This window comes from Myxine glutinosa, chromosome 2 (genome assembly GCF_964187855.1).
Source record: "Myxine glutinosa chromosome 2, kmMyxGlut1.1, whole genome shotgun sequence".
In the NCBI taxonomy this organism is placed as follows: domain Eukaryota; kingdom Metazoa; phylum Chordata; class Myxini; order Myxiniformes; family Myxinidae; genus Myxine; species Myxine glutinosa.
The window spans coordinates 121,185,228-121,203,840 of record NC_136262.1 but is presented as its reverse complement, the minus strand read 5'-3'; the positions used below and the strand labels follow the sequence as shown (position 1 = coordinate 121,203,840).

Here is an 18,613-nt window from a genome sequence, read left to right as displayed (position 1 = left end):
CGATCATTTTTGACAAAGTTATGGCACTTTTAACTTTGGTAGGGGACATGTATTGCAGTGCAATACTCAGAATGCTTGTTTTTCAAGATATTTCGCTCACAAGGTTCAGACATACATGGCGGCGGTCATCTTGGATTTTTACGTAGCGACCCAATGTTCAATAGCGTTCTTCCTTATGCCTAGTTGCACCCACACACCAAATTAGAATTCGGTCCTTTGCTTACGCACGGACGGACGGACGGACGCACACACGGACGGAGGGGAAAACCATAGTCCCCCTTTCGCGCCGCGGTGCGACGGGGGACAGTAACATGGATCTGAAGATACTATAAAGTTTTAAACCTCACCAGTATATGAGAAGATTCCTGAGTCGTGACAAGCCGTGGAAAGTGAGAAATAAGCACTTAATTATGGAGTGGCACTGGATGGCGGACGTGCAAACGACGATACCAAACTGTAAACACGAGGTCTGGTGGCGCTAAAATCTGGGGCAGGGTACATTTTCTTCAATTTCTATCGACGGAAACTATTCTAGAAGTCATAACTTGACGACGATGACGACTGCATGTTACCTGACTGTACACTCAGTATCATCCCATTTCAACCTACCTTACAGACCTACTAGTCTTCAGTAAGCAAGAATAAGTACATAACATCCTGTACATAGACAAAGAACAAAACTTTTAATAAAGAGCTAGCGAAAATAAATTTTAAATAATTTTTATGCGCCTGGTTCACGGATCCCTTGAAGCCCATCCACGGACCCCATATGAGTCCATGGACCACAGGTTAAGAACCCCTGACCTAGAGGGTCTGCAATCTTCTGGATAGGGCGTGAAATCTTCCGGATAGGGCATGAAATCTCACACACCAGATGAAACAATTCCGGGAGAGGATCTGCAATCTTCCCAGATAGGGCTTGCAATCTCACACACCAGATGAAATAATTCCCGGAGAGGATCTGCAATCTTCCGGATAGGGCGTGCAATCTCACACACCAGATTAAACAATTCCCGGAGAGGGTCTGCAATCTTCTGGATGGGGCGTGAAATCTTCCGGATAGGGCATGCAATCTGACACACCAGATGAAACAATTCCTGGAGAGGATCTGCAATCTTCTGGATAGGGTGTACAATCTTACACAAACACAAGCGAACTCCCAGAGAGGGTGTGTAATTTCCCAAAGAGGGTGACCTGAAATTTAACGGAGAAGGTGACCTGAAATTTCTCGGAGAGGGTCACCTGAAATTTCCTGGAGAGGGTGACCTGAAATTTCCCGGAGAGGGTGACCTTAAATTTCCCGGAGAGGGTGACCTTAAATTTCCCGGAGAGGGTGACCTGAAATTTCCCGGAGAGGGTGACCTGAAATTTCCCGGAGATGGTGACCTGAAATTTCCCGGAGAGGATGACCTGAAATTTCCCAGAGAGGGTGACCTGAAATTTCCCGGAGAGAGTGACCTGAAATTTCTCGGAGAGGGTGACCTCAAATTCCCCGGAGAGGGTGACTTCAAATTACCCGGAGAGGGTGACCTGAAATTTCCCGGAGAGGGTGACCTGAAATTTCCCGGAGAGTGTGACCTGAAATTTCCCGGAGAGAGTGTGCAATCTAGCACACCACACAAATCCCAGAGAGGATGTGCAATCTTACACACCACACAACACAAATCCCGGAAATTGTGTGCAATTTTACACACCACACAACACAAATCCCCTGGAGGGTCTGCAATCTTCCGGATAGGGCGTGAAATCTTCCAGATAGGGCGTGCAATCTCACACACCAGATGAAACAATTCCCGGAGATGATCTGCAATCTTCTGAATAGGGTGTGATTGCCCCCTTCTCATGGCGCCCGCAGGAGATTGCCCCTTCACATGGCAGCCGCTGGAGATTGCCCCCCGATGCATGGTGCCCACTGGAGATTGCCCCCTTCGCATGGTGCCTGCAGGAGACTGCCCCCTTTGCATGGTGCCCGCTGGAGATTGCCCCCCTTTGCATGATGCCCACTGGAGATTGCCACACTTTGCATGGTGCCTGCCAGAGATTGCCCCCCTTTGCATGGTGCCTGCAGGAGATTGCCCCCCTTTGCATGGTGCCCATAGGAGATTGCCCCCCTTTACATGGTGGCCGCTGGAGATTGTCCCCCTTTGCATGGTACCTGCAGGAGATTGCCCCCCTTCACATGGTGCCTGCAGGAGATTGCCCCCCTTTGCATGGTGCCCACTGGAGATTGCCCCCCTTTGCATGGTGCCTGCTGGAGATTGCCCCCCTTTGCATGGTGCCCACTGGAGATTACCCCCCTTCGCATGGTGCTCACTGGATAATGCCCCCCTTTGCATTGTGCCTGCTGGAGATTGCCCCCCTTCGCATGGTGCCTGCAGGAGATTGCCCCCCTTTGCATGGTGCCCGCTGGAGATTGCCCCCTTCACATGGTGCCCGCTGGAGATTGCCCTCCTTTGCATGGTGCCCGCAGGATAATGCCCCCCCTTTGCATGGTGCCGGCTGGAGATTGCCCCCCTTTGCATGGTGCCCACAGGAGATTGCCCCCCTTTTCATGGTGCCAGCAGGAGATTGCCCCCATTTGCATGGTGCCTGCAGGAGATTGCCCCCCTTTGCATGGTGCCCACAGGAGATTGCCCCCCTTTGCATGGTGCCAACAGGAGATTGCCCCCATTTGCATGGTGCCTGCAGGTGAATGCCCCCTTTACATGGTGGCCGCTGAAGATTTCCCCCTTCACATTGTGCCCGCAGGAGATTGCCAACCTTTGCATGGTGGCTGCTGGAGATTGTCCCCCTTTGCATGGTGCCCGCTGGAGATTGCCCCCCCCCTTGCATGGTGGCCGCTGGAGATTGCCCCCTTCACATGATGCCCACAGGAGATTGCCCCCCTTCACATTGCGCACACAGGAGATTGCCTCCCTTCACATGGTGCCTTCTGGAGATTGCCCCCTTCACATGGTGCCTGCAGGAGATTGCCCCCCTTTGCATGGTGCCCGCAGGAGATTGCCCCAATTTGCATGGTGCCCGCTGGAGATTGCCAACATTCGCATGGTTCCTGCAGGAGATTCCCCCCTATTGCATGGTGCCCACTGGAGATTGCCCACATTCGCATGATTCCTGCAGGAGATTGCCCCCTGTTTGCATGGTGTCCGCTGGAGATTGCCCCCCTTCACATGGTTCCTGCAGGAGATTGCTCCCCTTTGCATGGTGCCCGCAGGAGATTGCCCCCCTTCGCATGGTTCCTGCAGGAGATTTCCCCCTATTGCATGGTGCCCGCTGGAGATTGCCCACATTCGCATGGTTCCTGCAGGAGATTGCCCCCTTCACATGGTGCCTGCAGGAGATTCCCCCCCTTTGCATGGTGCCCGCAGGAGATTGCCCCAATTTGCATGGTGCCCGCTGGAGATTGCCAACATTCGCATGGTTCCTGCAGGAGATTGCCCCCCTTTGCATGGTGCCCGCAGGAGATTGCTCCCCATTCACATAGTTCCTGCAGGAGCTTACCCCCTATTGCATGGTGCCCGCTGGAGATTGCCCACATTCGCATGGTTCCTGCAGGAGATTGCCCCCTATTTGCATGGTGCCCACAGGTGCTTTCCCCCCTTCGCATGGTGCCGGCAGAAAATTGCCCCCCTTTGCATGGTGCCTGCTGGAGATTGCCTCCCTTTGCATGGTGCCCACAGGAGATTGCCCCCCTTTGCATGGTGCCAGCAGGAGATTGTCTCCCTCTGCATGGTGGCCGCTGGAGATTCCCCCCCCTTTGCATGGTGCCTGCTGAAGATTGCCCCCTTCACATGATGCCTGGAGGTGATTGCCCCTTTTGCATGGTGGCCGCTGGAGATTGCCCCCCTTTGCATGGTGCCCGCTGGATATTGCCCCCTTTACATGGTGCCCGCAAGAGATTGCCCCCCTTTGCATGGTGCCCGCAAGAGATTGCCCCCCTTTGCATGGTGCCCGCAGGAGATTGCCCCCCTTTACATGGTGGCCGTTGGAGATTGCCCCCCTTTGCATGGTGGCCGCTGGAGATTGCCCCCTTCACATGGTGCCCACTGGAGATTGCCCCCCTTTGCATGGTGCCCACAGGAGATTGACCCCTTCACGTTGTGCCGCTGGAGATTGCCCCCTTCACATGGTGCCTGCAGGAAATTGCCCCCCTTTGCATGGTGCCCGCAGGAGATTTCCTCCCTTCACATGGTGCCCACTGGAGATTGCCCCCTTCACATGGTGCCCACTGGAGATTGCCCCCTTCACATGGTTCCTGCAGGAGATTGCCTCCCTTCACGTGGTGCCCGCTGGAGATTGCCCCCTTCACATGGTGCCTGCAGGTGATTGCCCCCCTTTGCATGGTGCCCGCAGGAGATTGCCCCCTTCACATTGTGCCCACAGGAGATGGCCTCCCTTCACATGGTGCCCGCTGGAGATTGCCCCCTTCACATGGTGCCTGCAGGAGATTGCCGCTGGAGATTGCCCCCTTCACATAGTGCCTGCAGGAGATTGCCCCCCTTTGCATGGTGCCCGCAGGAGATTTCCTCCCTTCACATGGTGCCCGCTGGAGATTGCCCCCTTCACATGGTGCCTGCAGGAGATTGCCCCCCCCTTTGCATGGTGCCCGTTGGAGATTGCCCCCCCCCCCTTCGCATGGTTCCTGCAGGAGATTGCCTCCCTTCACATGGTGCCCGCTGGAGATAGCCCCCTTCACATGGTGCCTTGGAGGAGATTGCCCCCTTTTGCATGTTGCCCGCAGGAGATTGCCTCCCTTCACATGGTGCCCGCTGGAGATTGCCCCCTTCACATGGTGCCTGCAGGAGATTGCCCCCCTGTGCATGGTGCCTGCAGGAGATTGCCTCCATTCACATGGTGCCCGCTGGAGATTGCCTCCCTTCACATGGTGCCCGCTGGAGATTGCCCCCTTTCGCATGGTTCCTGCAGGAGATTGCTCCCTATTTGCATGGTGCCCGCAGGTGATTGCCCCCCTTCGCATGGTGCCCGCAGATTGCCCCCCTTTGCATGGTGCCCGCTGGAGATTGCCCCCGTTCGCATGGTGCCCGCACCGATTGCCCCCTCCGTCCCCCACGAGTGTTTGACCCTCATCCTCGTCCCCTAACTGGTTCTCACTGCTCAGCAGGAGGTGGAGACCACGGTCACCATGTTTGTTGCTATCACTATCAGATCGTGCAGTATAAAGCGCGGCGTTACGCGCGCTGCTTGTGAGCAAGGAGGAAGCGGACAAGCGGTAACATATAAACGTCTTTATTGTAAGACTACACTGTAACACTGAACTCCTCCGGGCTGGTCGCCCGGTGTATATCATGAGGCCACGCCTACCCCTCGGGCGTGGCCACCGCCCACTTGGTGCGTGGAATGATGTCACCACGCCAGTGGGCTTTTGTGTCCGCCACACGCGCCCCCCCAGAATTCCCGCGCACCTGGAGGGCCAGTTTGCGGGGCAGACGAATGACCCGGCCGAAGCGCCCCCTGGCGATCGGCGGCGTCCGGGGTGCAGGGATACCAGGTGGGATGCCCCTGGCTGCCCCTGGGATGGGTGCAGGACCGGGGGGCGCCGTGGCGGCGGGGCTGGGCGGTGCCGGGGGTCCGCCCGCAGGAGGGCGGCCCCGACGTGGGGGTCGGGCCACTGGCGGTGGATGGTCCACATCGAGGTGGGCCGGCTTGAGGCGGTCTACCGAAACGCGGTCGGAGTACCGCCGATGTCCAGGGTGAAGTGCTTCGCCCCGGTCTCCAGCACGCGGAAAGGCCCGTCGTACGGGGGCCGCAGTGGTGTCCGATGGGCATTGTGGCGGACGAAGACGTACTCCGCCGTGCGAAGCTCCGGGGCGACGTGCGTCGGTGGGTGCCCGTGGCATGCCGTTGGCACCGGGGCGAACCTCTGGGCGGTCTCTTGCAGAGCGGTGCGCTGCTGTGGCGCGGACCATGGTGCCGTGGAGTCGGGGAGGAACTCGCCCGGCACCCGCAGCGGTTGCCCGAAGACCAACTCCGCCGCGGATGCGCGCAGGTCCTCCTTGGGCGCCGTCCGGAGGCCCAGCAGGACCCAGGGGAGCCTGTCGACCCAGCCGCCGTCGCGGAGGGTGGCCCGGAGCGCGGCCTTCAATGAGCGGTGAAATCGCTCACACAGGCCGTTAGCCTGGGGGTGGTAGGCCGTGGTTCGGTGCAGCCGGACCCCGAGCCCCTGCGCAACCGCCCCCCAGAGCTCCGAGGTGAACTGGGGGCCGCGGTCGGATGAGATGTCTGAGGGGGCGCCGAACCGGGCGACCCAGGTGGCGATGAAAGCCTGCGCGACATCGGCCGCCGTTGTCGACGCCAAGGGCACGGCCTCCGGCCACCGGGTGGTGCGGTCCACCATGGTGAGGACGTAGGTGAAACCCCGCGAGGGGGGCAGAGGTCCCACCAGGTCCACGTGGACGTGGTCAAACCGGCGTTCCGGCACCGTGAACGGGGCCAACGGGGCCTGGGTGTGCCGGTGCACCTTGGCGCGCTGGCACGCGAGGCACGTCCTGGCCCAGCCGCGGACGGCCTTCCGGAGGCCATGCCAGACGAACTTGTCGGCGATCAGCCTTTGGGAGGCCCTCGCGCCCGGGCGGGACAGGCCGTGGATGGCGTCAAACACCTGGCGCTGCCAGCCCGCGGGCACAATGGGGCGAGGACGCCCGAGGGAGACGTCGCACAAGAGGGCCGCGCCCGCGCCGTCGAACGGCACCTCGGTGACGCGGAGGCCCGTGACGGCGGTCCGCAAGGCCTGGACGTCGGGGTCAGCGGCCTGGTCCGCTGCCATCCGGGCATAGTCGATGCCGAGGTGGACTGCGTGGGCGACGGCCCGGGAAAGGCAATCCGCCACCGGGTTGTCCTTCCCCGCGACGTGCTGGATGTCCGTCGTGTACTCGGACACGGCCGAGAGGTGACGCTGCTGCCGGGCCGACCACGGCTCGGTGACCTTGCCCATCGCGAAGATCAGCGGCTTGTGGTCGACGAAGGCAGTGAACGCCCGGCCCTCGAGCAGATGGCGGAAGTGCCTGACCGCCAAGTGAAGTCCGAGCAACTCGCGGTCGAAGGTACTGTAACGGCGTTCGGGCGGGCGAAGCTGCCGGCTAAAGAACGCCAGCGGTTGCCAAGCTCCACGCACCCATTGCTCGTGCACCGCGCCCACCGCGTAGTCCGAGGCATCGGTGGTGAGGGCGATCGGTGCATCGGGCGCCGGGTGCGCGAGCATGGTGGCGTTAGCCAAGGCGAGCTTCGCGCCCGTGAACGCCGTGTCCATCTGCTCGGTCCAGGTAACGTCGCCTTTGCCCGGCTTACCTCGGAGAGCTTCGTGCAGGGGGCGCAGGAGCTGGGCGATACGGGGCAGGAACCGATGGTAAAAGTTCACCATGCCCAGGAACTCCTGCAGCCCTCTGATCGTGCGGGGGCGCGGAAACCCCTTCACCGCCTCCACCTTGGCCGGCAGGGGGACGGCGCCGTGCCTGGTGACACGGTGCCCCAGAAAATCGATTGTGGCGGCGCCGAACCGGCACTTTGCGGGGTTCACAATCAGGCCATGCTGGCCCAGGCGTTCGAAGAGCGTGCGGAGGTGGCGTAGGTGCTCTTCGCGGGACGCGCTGGCGACGAGGATATCGTCCAGGTAGACGTAGACAAAATCCAAGTCGCGCAGGATGCTGTCCATCAGTCGCTGGAACGCCTGAGCCGCATTCTTCAGACCGAAGGGCATGCGCAGGAACTCGAAGAGTCCGAATGGCGTGATGACCGCCATCTTCGGGACGTCCTCCGGCCTGACGGGGACCTGATGGTAGCCGCGTATGAGGTCCACCTTCGAGAAGAAGGACCTGCCCGCCAAACGGGCGGAAAAGTCCTGAATGTGGGGGACGGGGTAGCGGTCGGGAGTCGTGGCGTCATTGAGACGGCGATAGTCCCCGCACGGTCGCCATCCCCCGCCGGGCTTCGGCACGATGTGCAGCGGCGACGCCCAAGCGCTCTCTGAACGCCGAACGATGCCGAGTCGCTCCAGGGTAGCGAACGCCGCTTTTGCCACCGCCAGCTTCGTCGGCTCGAGGTGGCGTGCCCGGGCGTAGACCGGTGGCCCGACGGTGGGGATGTGATGGGCCACCCCGTGCTTGACGGCCCCCGCCGAGAAGGTGGGCCGCGTGAGGGCCGGGAAGCCGGCGAGGAGGCGGGTGAATGCGTCCGCTGCCGGAAGCGTACAGACCAACGTGGCCGGAACCGAATCGTTCGGCAAGCCGCTTGGCAAGCCGCTCGTTGAGCTGGGCAATGCACACGCGAGCGAGCTGAACGTCTCGGCCTGGACAAGCCGTCTGCGCTTGACGTCGACCAGGAGCCCATTAGCGCACAGGAAGTCCGCGCCAAGCAGTGCCATGGGCACGTCGGCGGTGACGAACGTCCATCGGAAAACCTGCCCTCCAAACCGCAGAGAGAGGCAGCGTTTTCCGTACGTACGGATGGGCGTCCCATTCGCGGCAAGCAGCGCGGGGCCCCCACCCGCGGCGTGCTTGTCTGACGTGCCGGCGGGAATGACACTCACCTGCGCTCCCGTGTCGCACAGGTAACGGCGCCCGGAGAAGGTGTCCGTTATGAACAGCAGGCTGCTCGAACGGCCGGCGCTCATCGCCACAATTGAGCGCCGGCCCGGGCATTTCCCGACCCGTTGAAGGAGCACGGCGGATGACACCGCCGAGCTTCGTGGCCGAACTTGGCGTGGAACCAGCACCAGGTGGTGGAGCTGGAGGAGCGCGGCTGGCTCCGCCAGGCCGGTGGAGTCGACGGGTTTCCCCGCGGTGGCGGTTTTCGCCGCGGCGGTGGGCGGGGCGTGGCGGCGGTCACGAGGTGCGTATCAGCATGCTGCTGAACTTCAGCGTGCTGTAGAAGATGATGCTGTGGAACATCAGCGTCGAAGGCCGTGACGGCCACGCCAACGCTCGCCCGCGTGTCCGAAGCGGCGAAGTACTTGTCCGCCTCGGCCGCCAATGCTCGGGGTTCCGTTAGCCCGGTCCCGGCCAACGCGAGGCGAACCTGCGCTGGAAGTTGGCGACGGAAAAGCGCCCGGAATAGCGAACCGGGGGCTTCGTCGCCCAACAGTGACAGCATATGGTCCATTCGGACCGACGGGCGCGTCTCACCGAGCTCGGGGAGATCCAGGAGGCGGTCGGCCCGTGCGTCGTCCGTGAGGCTGAACGTGGCTAGGAGTAGCCGCTTGAGTGCCTCGTACTTGTGGCCGTCCGGTGGGTGGCGAAGGACGGACACAACTTGAGCGGCCGTGCCGGGCCCGAGGGAGGCGACGACGTGGCAGTAGCGCGTGTCATCGCCGGTGAGGTGCCGAAGCTGAAATTGGGCTTCGGCCTGGACGAACCAGACTTCGGCCTGAGCCTCCCAAAATTCCGGAAGTTTGACGAAGGCGGCCATGGCGATGGCGTCGCGTGTGGAAGGATCGCTCCGGCAGATCCAACGTCGAGGGTCACCAGTAAAGCGCGGCGTTACGCGCGCTGCTTGTGAGCAAGGAGGAAGCGGACAAGCGGTAACATATAAACGTCTTTATTGTAAGACTACACTGTAACACTGAACTCATCCGGGCTGGTCGCCCGGTGTATATCATGAGGCCACGCCTACCCCTCGGGCGTGGCCACCGCCCACTTGGTGCGTGGAATGATGTCACCACGCCAGTGGGCTTTTGTGTCCGCCACAAGTATATATTTGCTGTTATCACTTGTGGTACTCGGTGCTCGTCTCGCTAATCGCCGCCTCATCAAGTGATGGTTTCGATACATCAATAAATAGAAATATATCAATAAACGAACCCAAGGAGGGAGACCTGCCAGCGAACAAGCAATCACGCAAAGTACCTGAGCGCGAGCTGTCCCTTGAGGCAATACCTCGTTTTATAAACGTCGAGATGATTCCCATTTACCAAATGGACTTTTATTTCCGTTTGATCCCAACAAAAAGAAAACTTCGCTTTAGAATCTCAATCCGAATTAAAATCCAGATTGAACCTGAACGTGTCTCGGAATAAAGTGGAATCTTGTGAAGGGAGCGGCTTTTCGTGCGTCATGACGTAACACGCGGCGCCGCGTCCTGTCGTACGTCACGCGTATGTTAATGACTGGAGTGCGACGAGGTTCATTCGGGAGCGTTTGTCCCGCTCTTGTGTTTTTTCGTTGTCGTTCTCAACGAGGAGGCCACTTGTCGCTATTTAATTCCATATTTTACTGTCATCTAAATGACAAATTGCTTTCCCTTTTCACCCCATCGGTCCATGAGCTGCGCTTCATTCTCTTTCTCTCTTCATTGCTTCTCCTCTCGCTTTGAGAAGAGAAATCGCTATTTTGCTTCCATTTACTTGTGTCTTGATGCAGCACCTCCTCCGGACTAATTATCGACTATTTGTTAAGCTTCCCTCACGTTCTCTGCAATCCCTCCAATCCACCCTGATTTTCCTCGCTCCCGGTCCCCGGTTTTGGCGCCTTTTCTCCTGCGCCTCGCATCCCCTCTTCAGGTAAGAGGTGTGAGAAGGGGACTGAGTGTTGTGGGGTGTGAAGAAGAATAAGATGATGTATGTGCAGCACGATGTGGAATCTGTGATGATGATGATAAGGTGACTATGAATCATTTAATGTTTATATTTCACACGTTTGGGGTGTTTGTGGTGCACACGTGCTCGTGACATCTCCGCGAGACCCGAGACCCGAGACCCGAGACGCGAGACCCGAGACCCGAGACGTGAGACCCGAGACCCCGGAAAAGACCGACGGGTCGGGGATTTCCCACGAGGAATGAAATGAGAGTAAAAATCGATGCGAATGTAACTGCTTATTGATTATATTTATATTATATGGTATGATATGATTTAAGAGATAAATAAAACTTTCGTCCTTTTAATCTCCATCTTTCCAGCTCTATTTTCCTTTGTCTTGGTTTCGTTTCCACTTCCAGCATCTTCGGTCCCAAAAGGTTATGTGCTTCACATTGTGGTTACAAATGCTTTCAACGAACTTTCCGTGCACAGCAGTTTTTAATGTTTTTAACCACAAACTCAACCCGACGGCTCATTATATCGCACTTATCCGTTCTCTTACCCCCACCCCCCAACGCACTCCCCCACCCCCTAACCCACTCCCCCACTTATCCCTTCTCTGACCTCCACCCCCCAACGCACTCCCCCACTCCCTAACCCACTCCGCCACTTATCCCTTCTCTTACCCGCCCCCCCCCCCAACGCACTCCCCCACCCCCTAACCCACTCCCCCACTTATCCCTTCTCTGACCTCGACCCCCCAACGCACTCCCCCACTCCCTAACCCCCTCCCCCACTTATCCCTTCTCTTACCCCCCCCCCAACGCACTCCCCCACCCTCTAACCCACTCCCCCACCCCCTAACCCACTCCCCCACTTATCCCTTCTCTTACCCCCATCCCCCATGCACTCCCCCACCCCCTAACCCACTCCCCCACCTATCCCTTCTCTTACCCCCACCCCCCCCCAACGCACTCCCCCCCCCCACCCCATAACCCACTCCCCCACTTATCCCTTCTCTTACCCCCACCCCCCAACGCACTCCCCCATCCCCTAACCCACTGCCACACTTATCCCTTCTCTTACCCCCACCCCCTAACCCACTCCCCCACTTATCCCTTCTCTTACCTCCACCCCCCAACGCACTCCACTACCCCCTAACCCACTCCCCCACTTATCCCTTCTCTTACCCCCCCCCCAACGCACTCCCCCACCCCCTAACCCACTCCCCCACTTATCCCTTCTCTTACCCCCACCCCCCCCAACGCACTCCCCCCCCCCACCCCATAACCCACTCCCCCACTTATCCCTTCTCTTACCCCCACCCCCCAACGCACTCCCCCATCCCCTAACCCACTGCCACACTTATCCCTTCTCTTACCCCCACCCCCTAACCCACTCCCCCACTTATCCCTTCTCTTACCTCCACCCCCCAACGCACTCCACTACCCCCTAACCCACTCCCCCACTTATCCCTTCTCTTACCCCCACCCCCCAACGCACTCCCCCACCCCTAACCCACTCCCACACTCATCCCTTCTCTTGCACCTGCGTTTAACCAACTTCATCTGCTTAACTTACCTTGGGGAGGTTCTTCTGGGTCTTCCTGGTCTTTTCTTGTCTTGGACCAAGCTAGTTTCTTTCAGGTGTTGCAAAGTGGACCTCGCACCATTGGAGGCGATATTCACCTTTTCTGTTTTTTTTCTTCAGTGCCTTCTACTCGCAGAGTTTTGATCTTCACACGCTGTTCTGTCTTCTTCTCGCAGAGTTTGGATCTTCACACGTTGTTCTGTCTTCTTCTCGCAGAGTTTGGATCTTCACACGTTGTTTTGTCTTCTTCTCGCAGAGTTTGGATCTTCACACGTTGTTCTGTCTTCTTCTCGCAGAGTTTGGATCTTCACACGCTGTTCTGTCTTCTTCTCGCAGATTTTGGATCTTCACATGCTGTTCTGTCTTCTTCTCGCAGCGTTTGGATCTTCACATGTTGTTCTGTCTTCTTCTCGCAGAGTTTGGATCTTCACACGTTGTTCTGTCTTCTTCTCGCAGAGTTTGGATCTTCACATGTTGTTCTGTCTTCTTCTCGCAGAGTTTGGATCTTCACATGCTGTTCTGTCTTCTTCTTGCAGAGTTTGGATCTTCACATGTTGTTCTGTCTTCTTCTCGCAGAGTTTGGATCTTCACATGTTGTTCTGTCTTCTTCTCGCAGAGTTTGGATCTTCACACGTTGTTCTGTCTTCTTCTCGCAGAGTTTGGATCTTCACACGTTGTTATGTCTTCTTCTCGCAGAGTTTGGATCTTCACACGTTATGTCTTCTTCTCGCAGAGTTTGGATCTTCACATGTTGTTCTGTCTTCTTCTCGCAGAGTTTGGATCTTCACACGTTGTTCTGTCTTCTTCTCGCAGAGTTTGGATCTTCACACATTGTTCTGTCTTCTTCTCGCAGAGTTTGGATCTTCACACGCTGTTCTGTCTTCTTCTTGCAGAGTTTGGATCTTCACACGCTGTTCTGTCTTCTTCTCGCAGAGTTTGGATCTTCACACGTTGTTCTGTCTTCTTCTCGCAGAGTTTGGATCTTCACACGCTGTTCTGTCTTCTTCTCGCAGAGTTTGGATCTTCACACGTTGTTCTGTCTTCTTCTCGCAGAGTTTGGATCTTCACACGTTGTTCTGTCTTCTTCTCGCAGAGTTTGGATCTTCACACGCTGTTCTGTCTTCTTCTCGCAGAGTTTGGATCTTCACACGTTGTTCTGTCTTCTTCTCGCAGAGTTTGGATCTTCACATGTTGTTCTGTCTTCTTCTCGCAGAGTTTGGATCTTCACACGCTGTTCTGTCTTCTTCTCGCAGAGTTTGGATCTTCACATGCTGTTCTGTCTTCTTCTCGCAGAGTTTGGATCTTCACATGTTGTTCTGTCTTCTTCTCGCAGAGTTTGGATCTTCACACGTTGTTCTGTCTTCTTCTCGCAGAGTTTGGATCTTCACATGTTGTTCTGTCTTCTTCTCGCAGAGTTTGGATCTTCACATGCTGTTCTGTCTTCTTCTTGCAGAGTTTGGATCTTCACATGTTGTTCTGTCTTCTTCTCGCAGAGTTTGGATCTTCACACGCTGTTCTGTCTTCTTCTCGCAGAGTTTGGATCTTCACATGCTGTTCTGTCTTCTTCTCGCAGAGTTTGGATCTTCACATGCTGTTCTGTCTTCTTCTTGCAGAGTTTGGATCTTCACATGTTGTTCTGTCTTCTTCTCGCAGAGTTTGGATCTTCACATGCTGTTCTGTCTTCTTCTTGCAGAGTTTGGATCTTCACATGTTGTTCTGTCTTCTTCTCGCAGAGTTTGGATCTTCACATGTTGTTCTGTCTTCTTCTCGCAGAGTTTGGATCTTCACATGTTGTTCTGTCTTCTTCTCGCAGAGTTTGGATCTTCACATGTTGTTCTGTCTTCTTCTCGCAGAGTTTGGATCTTCACACGTTGTTATGTCTTCTTCTCGCAGAGTTTGGATCTTCACATGTTGTTCTGTCTTCTTCTCGCAGAGTTTGGATCTTCACATGTTGTTCTGTCTTCTTCTCGCAGAGTTTGGATCTTCACATGCTGTTCTGTCTTCTTCTCGCAGAGTTTGGATCTTCACATGTTGTTCTGTCTTCTTCTCGCAGAGTTTGGATCTTCACATGCTGTTCTGTCTTCTTCTTGCAGAGTTTGGATCTTCACATGTTGTTCTGTCTTCTTCTCGCAGAGTTTGGATCTTCACATGTTGTTCTGTCTTCTTCTCACAGAGTTTGGATCTTCACATGTTGTTCTGTCTTCTTCTCGCAGAGTTTGGATCTTCACACGTTGTTATGTCTTCTTCTCGCAGAGTTTGGATCTTCACACGTTGTTATGTCTTCTTCTCGCAGAGTTTGGATCTTCACATGTTGTTCTGTCTTCTTCTCGCAGAGTTTGGATCTTCACATGTTGTTCTGTCTTCTTCTCGCAGAGTTTGGATCTTCACATGTTGTTCTGTCTTCTTCTCGCAGAGTTTGGATCTTCACACGCTGTTCTGTTGAAAGTTACTTTCTTGGCGAAATGGTGAACTCACTCATGGAATTTCAAGCAATGGACCTCGCTGATGAAATAGATATTTGCTTTCTCCTCTGAAACTACACACACTATTCCGATGAAACTTCACCACAACCTTCACCACCCGTGATGTACCAATTTTTTAAAGTCTTATGATCATAGCCTGGTGTTGGCTTAGCGGTTAGTGTGCCGGCTTGGGATCCTTGGAACCTGGGTTCAAATCTAAGCAGTTAGGGTGCGTCTTGGGATCCCAGGATCCTGGGTTTGAATCCCGGTCGATCGCTGAATTAAGGCCAGGTGGGTTGACTCAGCCTGTCATCCTTCTGCGTTCGGCAAATTGAATACCTGGTCACTGGTAATTCCCTGTGTGTCGCAAGAGACGACTTACAGGGTTGGCGGCAGGAAGGGCATCCGGCCATAAAACATTGCTTCCAAAAGGGGACCACGGTGCCCGAAAAATGCCAAACCCTGCTCTGTGGGGAAAAATGGCCTCTAAAGGTGGTTTAAAGTGTTATGATTATGTTAGTATGATTCTACATGCTGCCCTGTCTTTAGCAACCATTCAAATTGGTTTAAAATACCCTCAGTGCAGTGTAGTGTTTATTCTCCCAGGTGAGCCCCAGGGGTGTTTTTTATTTACTGTACAAAAATCCACAAACTGTTTCCTGCGTATTTCCTTTGTGACAAGTGGATATTACTAGTACATGATAATATAATATGTATAACAAAAATATAACTCTTTCAATTCCCTAATTTATTTATATACTTAAAGGTGTAAAAAGATATCAAATTGATTTTCACAGAAATCCAAATTATTACTTTCGTCGGAAGAGAGGGTATTGCATTTGGGTCTGTCTGTTCGTTTGTTTGTCCGCATAAAACGTGAGTATGTTTTTGTCTGCAAACGTTGGTCTGATGGACGCGAAATTTTCACCATGGGAGTGCCTCCTCCTGCAGAAGTCTTTAATGATAATTATGATGTCATCGGTCACATGGTACAGGCGCCATATTGGAAAAACCGAAAAACTTTGCACCTCTATATCTCTGAAACCGCTTAATGGAAAATATTTAAACGTGGCTCATTGTCAAGTACTCCCCATGGGGAACAACATATTGATGACGATATCATCTGTGCCATCTTTATGACGTCATAATTACACAAGTAGAATGCTTGATTCAATCAGTTTGAAATTTCTTGATCGTGATCGACACATAATTAAATTATTAAATTGATTTTTTTTTTTTTTTACGTCATAATGATAATTAATTTGATGACGTCCTGGGTCATGTCGTTCAGCAACCATATTGGATTGAAAAAAAAGATCTTCAAAAATCTTATTTTCCAGAGTGGCTTACGACATCGATGGTGGCTTACGACTCCACACATGCATGATCTACTAGTATTGAGGAATAAAGTTTAAAAATGGTTAAACAATAGGTCACATGGTGTGGCAGCCATATTGGATCTTATGCAAAATCTGCATGAATGAAATTATTGTTCTTTGAAAGCACTGAACGGATTGATGCAAAATTTTAACTATGTTCACCTACCCATGGGGATATAATGTTGAAAAAACCCCAAAAAACCGTCATCGGTCATATGGTTTGGCAGCCATATTGGATTCAAGGAAAATATTCAAAAAATAGTTTCTCTGAAAGCGTTTAGCCTATTGATGTGAAATTTTACAAATATAATCTCACATCATTGCTGCATATAGTGTGAAAATGACATCATCGGTCACGTGATTTGGCAGCCATCTTGGACAGAAAAAGGAACCTTATTCAAAACGACACGGAACAAACGCCACACAAAATACACCACACAAACATGTCCTGGCGATGGTCTGCAATCTCCGATTGCTCTTTCTTGTTATGTAACTGTATTGAACACTTCTAACTTCCCAAAAATGTTTAATAAGGAATAGCACCACAAAAGTGAAAAATTAGGACGGCACTCTGCAGAGCGCATACATCTGCCAGGCTGAACAGTTTATGTTTTGTATCCCACTGATAGGCTGGATTTGGATTCGGACCTGAACCAAAATCGAATTGGCTTGTTCTTGTCATCTTTTCTTCCCTTTTTTTTTCATACAAGATCGAGGCTCGTGTAAGAGCTACCATCAATCCCCAAAAAAAAAAAATCGGACAAACAAAACATACAATAAAAGGAGCGGGAGACAAGATGGGGAGAGAGAGAGGGAAGCGCACAAGTACAACAGCAGAGATCAGGGACATCGGAAGATCTGTGGGAAGGAGAGGGCTTGGGGGGAGGGGGGTGGGAGAGGTATAAAACACATGGACACTGCGAGAACTTCCAGGAAAGAAGTCGGTATTTCAAAAAAAGAAGTGGATTTGGGGTGAATTAACGGGGTAGAAAAGATCAAGGTTTTGGATGGGGGAAGATAAGAAATGGTGGTGAACAGCTGTTTTAAAGACCTTGCTAGAGGGAGGAATGGGATTGAAGAGAGTGAGGGAGTTTGTTCCAGAGGCGGGAGAAAAGAGGAATGAAGGAGTGAAGGTGAGCAGAGAGTCTTGATTTTGGCAATTTCACCAGAAGAGTGTTGCTGGCAGATCCTGTGCGACCTGTAGGAATATTTGGGGGACAGAGATAGAGCTGGGGGAGCAAGGCGGGATAGGAGTCGGTAGAAGACAGAGAGACCACCAACCTGCCTGCGGTGAGTGAATGAAAGGCCCTTGGAGTTATCTTCATCGCGGGAGATTCCATTGATTCTGAAAGCTTTGGTTTCAACAGCGTGAAGACTATCTAGGTGTGAGGCAGGAGCACCAGCCCAGAGGGGAGAACAGTATTCCATTGAGCTGCGGATGAAAGCCTTGTAATGTGGTGAGGAGCTCAGGTGTGCCAAGGAAGGACTTTGCACGATGGAGGATGCCCAGTCGGCGACTGGCTTTGGAGGCCAGCTTGGATATGTGGTCTTCCTAGGAAAGATCATGGCAGATAGTGAGACCCAAAAGCTTGAGTGACAGAACTTGTTGGAGAGGATTGTTCAGAAAGTAGATGGGAGGGTTGTCCAGTCTGTCTTTTCTGAGAGACATAGTAAGAGTGTGAGATTTGTCAGGATTGAAAGACATGTTCCACTTGTTTGACCAGTCTGTGATTTTGTCCAGGTCTGCAGAGAGTGAGGAGGCTGCAGTCTGCCGATCTGAGGGATTTGGTATGGAGCGGCAGAGAGTGGAGTCATCAGCAAAGAGATAGAGAGGATTTTCCAGAGAGTCGGAGAGATCATTGATGAAGACCAGATAAAGCACAGGGCCCAGAACACTACCTTGGGGGACTCCAGCCTGAACAGGAAGAGGAGATGAGAGAAATCCATTCAGGGTCACACGTTGACTACGACCAGAGAGGAAGTCCGCAAGCCATGCATGGAGATTTCCATGGATACCAGAGGAGGAGAGTTTGGTGAACAGAGCGGGGTGCCAGACCGTATCGAAGGCACGTGATATGTCAAGGGAGACGGCTCTGATTTCCTGTTTGGCATTGAGGACCTCCATCCTTTGTTGAGACACCAGAAGCAGCATGTCCAAAGTAGAGTGACCTGGTCTGAAACCAAATTGATGATCAGAGATGAAGCCATTGGAAAAGAGGAAGGAGTTGATATCTGAAGCAATGATGGATTCCATGGCTTTGCTGATAATTGGGATAAGGCTGATTGGTCTGTAGTTGCAAGGATCTGTTTTTGCACCTTTTTTGTGTAAAGTGGTAATGTTCGCTGATTTCCAAGCAGATGGAAGATGACCTTGAGCAAACTAGAGAGTGTAGAGAACAGCAGAGCAGGATTTTAGGACCCGTGGGCTGATGCCATCTGGTCCAGTTGCAGAATCAGAGTCGAGGATTGACAGAAACTTTTCCACCTTGTCAGGAGAGAAGGACACAGAGTCCAGGAGCAGCTGGGTACGACTGGGTACGGTTGGTACAGAGAGGGATGGGTTTGGGGCACAACATTTTGAGGCAAACACAGAGTTGAGGCATTCAGCTTTTTCATGCGCGGAGTCACCTGTGTAGCCGTTTGAGTTGAGGGAG

The 18,613-nt window shown here is 53.9% G+C and overlaps 1 protein-coding gene across 1 annotated transcript in view; it reads left to right on the top strand.

Annotated features, from left to right (window-relative positions):
- Positions 1–10,146: 10,146 nt before the first annotated feature.
- The window catches only part of LOC144890796 (receptor-type tyrosine-protein phosphatase S-like), a 97,945-nt gene continuing 89,478 nt past the window's right edge, over positions 10,147–18,613 (top strand). The window contains exon 1 of the mRNA XM_078772630.1: positions 10,147–10,510. The gene's annotated coding sequence lies outside the window, so the exon portion shown is untranslated. The remainder of the gene's footprint in view (positions 10,511–18,613) is intronic.